Raw genomic sequence first — 8,860 nt, 5'->3', positions numbered from 1 at the left:
CAGACTGAAAATCCAACAATGACAGAACAATTCTAATATCTGTGTAGTATCTGTGCTGATTGCTTGGACACTATTCCTTCAAAAACTTTGCCCAAGTCACATGCACCTTTTAGAAATGAGACACTAACAACATCCTACCCACCCTATCCTGCTGGGCTAAGTCCCAAAGAAACAGGGGATTCAGTTGACTTGAAGTGAGCAAACTATAACCTAGTCTATCCAGTGATAAGGCCCATCCAGTATGGAACACACAGATGCTATTGTTCTGTTCATCTTTGTAAAGGAAGCTGTCCAGTTTCTCCCAGCACGGAGTTGGGAACCACTCCAGAACTGCCTCCAAGATGCTGTTGGTCCTGTTCTCAGTGGCCTTACTGACCCGGAGCTTGGCTCGGAGCACAAATGACGGAAAAATTAAAAGGTGGGGGGTGGGGGATGCTGTAACCCAGCTGCAGGCTTGGGAGACAACAGTGGGGAAGCAGGAGGGGGTGGGAAGGGGGGGGAATGAAAAAAGATGGGGCTGCAGAGTTCTGAAGACAGGGATAAGACCAGTCATGTCTTCATTTATGCCAAGGTCTTATGCTTTATTTAGAGCAGAATTGAGACTCAATGAAGAATTTCACCTGAGGAAGGACAAGATAACATGTGCTTTTCTAGAGAGGTCTCTCTGACTGTGCCATGAAGAACACCTTGGAGGATGGCGAGATGGGTACAGGGAAGCTCAGTCATGAAGAAATTACGGAGATCAAAGTAGACAGCAGCTGGAGGTGGCCTTGCTAGGGGATGCCGTGCAGAGGAAGGAGATAATGTACTCAGAGCTGTCTCAGAGATAGAGAATAGGATGTGAAATTTCTCTCTCTCCGGAGAAACATAGAGATACCAGAACCCCATGTTCTCACTTTTCTCCCACCCACATTTAATATTTCAGTGTGCCATGATTGCACCCAAATGTTTCTTCCTGGTCACTCCCCTTGAGGAAGCGTGTTAATATAAAGTAAAGTGTTTAATGAAGAAGGAATGCAGAAGAATACTAGAATATGACGTCAAAATTCCACAACACTTAACCTAAATTAGCAGTAGAGTTTGAGGGATCCTAGGCAAGACAAGAAAGAGCCTCACTTAATTTTGAATTTGTGGTTGATATTTAAGACAGTGGCAGTTCTGTCCCCCACCTTCACATCTTGTTTTCCTATTCAGTTTTTTTTGTCAATATTTTATTTAATTTTTTTCATGTCTGTTTTTGAGGCAGAGAGACAGAGTATGAACAGGGGAGGGGCAGAGACAGAAGGAGACACAGCATCCAAAGCAGGTTCCAGGCTCTGCACTGTCAGCACAGAGCCCAATGTGGGGCTTGAACCCACGAACTGTGAGATCAGGACCAGAGCCAAAGTTGGACACTCAACCGACTGAGTCACCCAGGCACCCCATCCTATTGCTCAGTTTTAAGAGTTCTTTGTCCATTTGGGATGACAATTCTTTATCAGATGTTTTTTGCGAATATTTCCTCCCAGTTGACAACTCACCTTCTAATTCTCTTGACATCATCTTTTGCAGAGCAAAAGTTTTCATTTTAATGAAGCCCAGCTTCTCAATTATTTCTTTCATGGATTGTATTGTTGGTGTTATATCTAAAAAGCATGCTTTTTTTTTTTAAATCAAAATAGTTCTCACCATGAGATGACCAGCATCTTGGGTTTCACACTCTTGTTAGGCCCCTACCACATTGTGTCAGGATCGGTGTGGGTGACCAAGAGAATATGGCAGATATCACATAAACACTAAGCTTCTTGACATATGTCTTGGTGATGATTTTTGGAATCTGACACCAGTAACAAAAGCAACAAAAGCAAAAAATAAACAAGCAGAACTATATCAAACTTTATCTTTTTTAACATTTATTTATTTTTGAGAGTGAGAGAGAGAGGGGAGTGGGGAGAGAGCAAATGGGGGAGGGACAGAGTGAGGGGGTGATAGAGGATCCAAAGTGGGCTCTGTGCTGACAGCAGATGTGGGGGTCAAACTCATGAACTGTGAGATCATGACCTGAGCTGATGTCGGATGCTTAACCAACTGAGCCACTCAGGCGCCCCCAAACTTTAAAAAAGCTTCTACACAGTAAAGAAAGCCACTGGCAAAATGAAAAAGCAATCTACGGAATGGGAGAAAATCTTTGCAAATAATATATCTGATAAAGAGCTAATATCCAAAATATATAAGGAACTCATACAACCCAATAGCAAAACAAAAACAAAACCAAAAAACAACTCAAGTAAAAAATTAGCAGAAGATCTGGGGTGCCTGGGTGGCTCAGTTAAGCGTCTGACTTCAGCTCAGGTCATGATCTCACAGTTCGTGAGTTCGAGCTCTGCATCGGGCTCTGTGCTGACAGCTTAGAGCCTGGAACCTGCTTCAAATTCTATGTCTCCCTCTCTCTCTGCTCCTCCCCTGCTCATGCTCTGTCTGTCTCTCTTTCAAAAATAAATAAAAACATTAAAAAAAATTTTTTTTAAATAAAAAAATGAGCAGAAGATCTGAATAGACATTTTTCCAAAAAAGACATACAGATGGCCAACAGGTACATGACAAGATGCTCTACATCCTTAATCATCAGGTAAATTCAGATAAAAATCATAATGAGATATTACCTAACACCTGTTAGATGGAAATTACCAAAAAGATAAGAAATAACGACCGTAAATTACTCAGACATAAAAAAGATAAGAAATACTCAACCATAAAAAAGAATTGGGGCCAACATGAATGACCTACAGAGTATCTCGTGCTAAGTGAATAGACAGAAAAAGACATGCCGTATGATCTCTCTTATATATGGAATTTTAAATAAAAGTGTAATTATTTAAAAAAAAAAAAAACCCAAGCTCATATAGGGGCACCTAGGTGGCTCAGTCAGTTAAGTGTCCAACTCTTGGTTTCAGCTCAGGTCATGATCTCAAGGTTCAAGAGTTCAAGCCCTGCATTGGGCTCTGCCCTGACAGTGCAAAGCCTGCTTAGGATTCTCTTTCTCTCTTTCTTTCTGCCCCTCCCCTGCTCGCTTGCTCTCTCTCTTTCTCAAATTAAATAAACTTAAAAAAAAAAAAGCTCACAGATACGGAGAACAGGTTAGTGGTTGCCAGAAGCAGGGGGTGGAGAGTGGGGGGGAATGGGTGAAATGTTATTGGTTTTGTTCTTGTTTAAGTAAAGTTAATTTTAAAAATAGAATGCGGCAGAAATGGGGATATGTCACTTGTGAGAATGAGTTATAGAGGACACTGTGGCTTCATCTTGGTCACTCTCTTTTTTTCTTCAATGTCTCTCTTTTTCTGTCATCACTGGCCTTGAGAGAAGCCAGGTGCCAGGTTACACAGCCCTATGACGAGGCCTTTACAAGTACAGTAAAACCGTGGATTGAGAGTAACTTGTTCTTCAAGTGTTCTGCAAGATGAGCAAAACTTTCTAACAAATTTTAACTTGATAAATGAGCAATGCCTTGCGATGCGAGTAGTATATGATGCCGAATGTCACATGATCACAACCGAACCAATGGTTATGAAATTCACTTTGATATACGAGTGCTTTGGATTAGAAGCATGTTTCTAGAACGAATTATGCTTACAAACCAAGGTTTTACTGTAATTCTCTCACAGATTCCCTAGGTGGTTTCATGGAGGGGAAAGCACCAAGAGGGAAGGAGAAGGAAAGCTCACTCCCAACTCCAACCCTTCACTCTCCACTTGGCCTCTGATAACAACCTCACTCTTCCCCAATTGTCTCTGATGAGGACAGAGGTGGGGTGAATGACAGCAAGGGGACTGCTCCCTCCTAGTAAGCCCTGCAGTGTCCAACTCCAACGGCTGAAGATTATTTGGCGATGACTTCTTTTAGTACAAAAAAGTACTTTGCCTTTGTTTATTGTTAATTCCTATCTTCACCAACGCCAACTCTGCACCTAACATCGCCTGTTCCTTATACTTATATTTCCTTCATTGCAAGACTTTTTGTTTTTCCTAGATTTAATCATTATCTTTTTCCTCATTTATTTGTGTGTCTATTTTTTAAACACCTAAGCCATCCTGCAACCTCTAGCTAAATCTGCAATGTCTCTCTCAATGCAGTTTTCCTCACCCTCACACCTATCAAATAATTTTGTTCTGTCCTGGAAATTTTCTTTGCTCTCTTTTTAGTAGGATGATTAATATCTTGAGTTAATGCCCTCCTCTTTCTTGGTTTTTTTCCCCCTTTGGTGAAGCACATCATGCCATATCTTCTTGCAAATGAATGCATGAGAGGCAAATATTTCGAGATCTTTTTTGTCTGAGAGTGACTTTCATCTACCCTCACACTCAATTGATACTCTGACTGGATATAAAATTCTAGGTTGAAAATTATTTTTACACAGAATGTTTATGACAACTTTCCACTGTTTTCTGACTTCCTCCCTTGTTCCATTATCATGCTGACCCTCAGTTCATTGCAAATGACTGTTCTTCTCACTGAGGTCTTCAGCATCATCTTTTCATCCCTAAAATTGAGTTAGATATATGCTGATGTGGATTGTCTTTTTCATTTATAGTGCTGGGGTCTCAATGTTCCAGGATGGGCCCCCGATCCTGGGTCCTGAAATTTAGAAAGGGTCCCCACACAAACATCAAAACCAAAGGCATTGTTTTTTCTCTTTACTCTCATTAGAAATTATTTTAAAAGCTGAGCAAGTAAGTTTTTGTTTTAAGTGTTTGAGAGAGAAAGAAAATGGGGGAGGGGCAGAAATAGAAAGAGAGAGAGAGAGAGTCCCAAATTGGCCCCATGCTCAATGGGGAGCCAGATGCAGGGTTCAAACCCACAAACCATGAGATCATGACCTGAGCAGAAACCAAGAGTCAGATGCTTAACCAACTGAGCCACCTAGGTGCCCCTCAGCAAGTAAATTTTTGAAAAAAACAAGAATTATGGGACAGGGCACAGGCCCTTCAGGGCTAAGAATGCAGGATTGTGAATGTGTAAAGAGAAACAATTCATAGCTTCTCTGCCTTGGGGCACCAGAAACAAGGCAGCCGGGTTCTCCCACCCCCCAGGGGAATTGTGCTATCTGCCACTCCCATGCTCAAGGCTATACACCGGGGAGGTGTTCAAAACTTTCTGGAAATCCTAAATCAGAAGTGAGACACGAGGGAGGAAACCTTGCCTAGCAGGTTCCCACACAAGCTTGACCAAGTCATTCCCCCACCAGACCAGCTTCCCTCTTGCTATTCCTGCAAACAGCTTGTCCCTGCCTGCCCCTCACTTCACAAGGGCATGGGTGGTGTGGGGAAACACAGGGTTCCTTTAGTCTCTAGGCTTGGTCAAAGGGGCAGTCTCCAAGGAAAAGGCGGTATACGTGGGTGGATATGTGACCGGAACCTAGGTTCTATCTAGCTCAGTTTAAAACTTATGTGTATTTAGAGATAGAGTATGCAAACTTCCATTTACATTCCTGCACTGGCCCCTGCAAATGCTAAGTGTGGGCCTATGGATGAACCCTGGGCAGTTTCAATACAGACAGCCGTGCTTAAGTTTTGGGAAATGCAGCCTTTCATTGATAATTTCTTTCCCGCTGTTTTCTTTGAAATTTGTGTTAATTGAATTTTCTCATTTCTTTTCTCACTTACTGACCATCTCTTTTCCTTTTTGTTTTTTTATAAGGGAGTTTCTTAATTTCATCTTCTATTAAACTTATCATCTAAATTCACAATTGCCAGTATTTCTATGTTTTCTGGTTGATTCTTTTTTTTTTAAGTTTTTATTTATTGTTTTCAGTAATCTCTGCACCCGACAAAGGCTCAAACTCATGACCCCAAGATCAAGAAGTTGCACACTCTTCCAGGGTCGCCTGGGTGGCTCAGTTGGTTGAACGGCTGACTTCAGCTCAGGTCACGATCTCATGGTTCATGAGTTCGAGCCCCACATGGGGCTGTCTGCTGTCAGCACAGAGCCAGCATCAGATCCTCTGTCCCAGTCTCTCTGCCCCTCCCCTGCTTGGTGCTCTCTCTCTCTCTCAAAAATAAACTTAAAAAAAAAAAAAAGTTCCATGCTCTTCCCACTGAGCCAACCAGGCACCGCTCGTTGATTCTTTATTCAATAGCAACCTATTCTTGTTGCAAGGATGCAGTATCCATTCTTATCCCTCAGAATTTATCCATTACGGTTTCTTAAAGATTTCTTCTGCTCTTCGTGTTTTCTACGTTTCTTCTGAATTCCCCTTTTACTGCTCCTTAACTGTTATTTGATGGAGATTGTCTTCAAATGTCTGGTGATGCTCTGCTTTCTTTTTATACATGAAAATGAGGCACTGAGATAATCAGAAAACTGAGTGCCTTGCAAGGCTTTTATAGAATCGTGTGCCTCACAGGAGAACGATCGGGTGGCCTGAGACCCAGTCTGTTGAAGACCTATCTCCAGATGCTACCTCTGAGACCACTCCAACTCTTCAGAAGAATTTGAGGACTGCGTGGCAGGCCTAATCCTCACTGCTGGCACTTTGGAGCTGGCCAGGGTAAGAGACTGGGTGTCTGTCCATTCACTTCATTCCACTGCCCTGCTTTTAGAATGGCATCTCCCTCGTATCTTCTTCAGTGACGGCGGCCCCAAGTCCAGCACTTTTCTGGGTCAATTTTCTAGAGAATAAATCTAATCTCACCTGCTGGAATAAGGGAGGATACGAACCTGTTTCCTGTCGCCTGTTTCACCACCATCATCACCTGTCCTTAAGCCTAATCTTAACAGCACCTGTGCCTGTAACCCCTGAGCCTCACCAGCAAGTTATGAGGACAACTGGCCTCCTTCTATTTGGTACCACTTTCCCCCAAGCAGGCTTCCACAGATAGTTAAGGATTATCTTTATTTCTCTTATGCCATTAACCATTCTATTTTTTGGTCTCTGTTTATTGTGGTTCATAATTTTCCTTATGATTGTTCTAAAATGTCCTGTAACTCTTTATTGTTGTTGTTACTGCGTTGTAACAGCATTTTTTTTTTTCATGTTTCAAGCTGATATTTATATTTGTCTGTAAATCGCACAAATATTACTTATTTTGGGGCGCAGTTGCATGCAATTAATAATATCATACATATTTACGTGGTGTAAGTAACTTATGTAAAGCTCTCAGCTCAGTTCATGCCTCACATAGGCAAGACTTCAGTGGTAGCTGCTGTTATGAGGACAGTAATTGTGTGGGGCTCCTTGTCATTTGCTTGCTCTGTATGTCAAGTTTCTATAACTCTGTCAGGTGCCTAACTCCTCCAGTATATATACTATTCCTAAATGACCTCATCTGAACCCATAGCTCCAATGCCACTTCTACTAGGATCAGCAAATGGTCAGCACACATGTTACAAATTCCCCCTTCAACCAATCCCCAGGTTTGGTAGTCATCTCATTAGTCTCTAGGCAGCTACCTTTAACTAATCAGTCAGAATCTGAAATGAAATTTTTTTTTTCTATTCTAGATAGGTACTAATGAGTGCCTAGCTGGAGGCAGCTATCACATTTTCCTGGCTAAATTGCATAAACCATTCCAACGGTCCATCATAAAAGTCCATGTGAAATGTACTTGGAACTAAGGAGAAAATAGGAAGAAAAATTGGAAAAATCATTGACTGGCAAAACAGAAATAGATTTATCATCTTAAAAGAGATCAGCAGAGGCCTTGGAACTACTTTCTTATTTAGAAGAAAAGACCTGAGATAAGGGGCTTGATAGAGCCAGGATAAAGAATCCTAAAATCTGATGTGCTCTGTGGTCAACTCATCCTAAGAGTGAGGGATTTATTGCATGCTGTGTAAAAATCACTGGAAAGCATGGAATAATTTTCCCTGACACAAGCTAGTAAGCTACTAATTCTTTAAGTTAATATTCCCAAACACTGGTGCATTCTGTGTTGAAATATATTAAGAAGAAAAAGGGAATTTTCAATCAACCTGGTATAATTGACTCATTTTACATAAGGAAGCTGGGGTTCCCAAGTGGTAGATATACACCTAAAATCTGTATTCTCCCCACTTTCAACTCTGCCTCTCACTCTACATTTCTGCCATTTTAGTTTGTCATTTACGCTATTGCATACTGTGAAATTACAAATATGTGCCACGCCAACTAATTTTACATAAATTCATATATATCCTCTTGTAAAAATCTAGTGTAAGAAAAAAAAAAAAAAAGCATGGGTAATTATCTCCATCCCGTAATGAACCAAACCAGTTTTAGAGTGAGATGTCTTGTCCTGCCTGTGGTATGAAGAATAATGGCCTCACAAAGATGCTCACTGACTAATTCCCAGAATCAGTGAGTATGTTAAGTTACATGGCAAATGGGAATTAAGGTTGCTAGTCAACTGACCTTGAAATGGAGATTATCCTGGATTATCCAGGTAGGGCCCGATGTGTTCTTAGGGTCCCTAAATGTGGAAGAGACGGGCAGTAGTCAGTGTCAGTGACTCTGATATAATGAGAGAACCAAACAGCCGCTGCTGACTTTCAGGATGAAAGAGGGCCAAACAAAGCAGGCAAGAAAATAGATTCTTCCATAAAGTCTCCAGAAAGGAGCTCAGCCCCAGCAACACATTTTTAACCCAGTGAGATGCCTTCAGACTTCTGAGCTACAAAACTATAAAATAGGTCTGTGTTGTTTTAAGCCACTAAATTTGTAGTAATTCGTTACAGCAGGAATAGAACTAATATATTTCCCATAGTTGATTTCATGCTTTCTTGGGGCCATCAAGAGTTAAAGCCTGGTTATAAAGTATCTACCAGAGAGGAATAAAATGATTATTAGTACTAACACAAAGCAAATAAGCAATCTGTCCCTTTATAAAATAAAAAAACCCTCTCAAAA

Source organism: Herpailurus yagouaroundi, unplaced genomic scaffold, assembly GCF_014898765.1.
Source record: "Herpailurus yagouaroundi ecotype Mexico unplaced genomic scaffold, PumYag 166, whole genome shotgun sequence".
NCBI classification, from domain to species: Eukaryota; Metazoa; Chordata; class Mammalia; order Carnivora; family Felidae; genus Herpailurus; species Herpailurus yagouaroundi.
The sequence above is the reverse complement of the archived record's forward strand: the minus strand, read 5'-3'. Positions refer to the sequence as shown.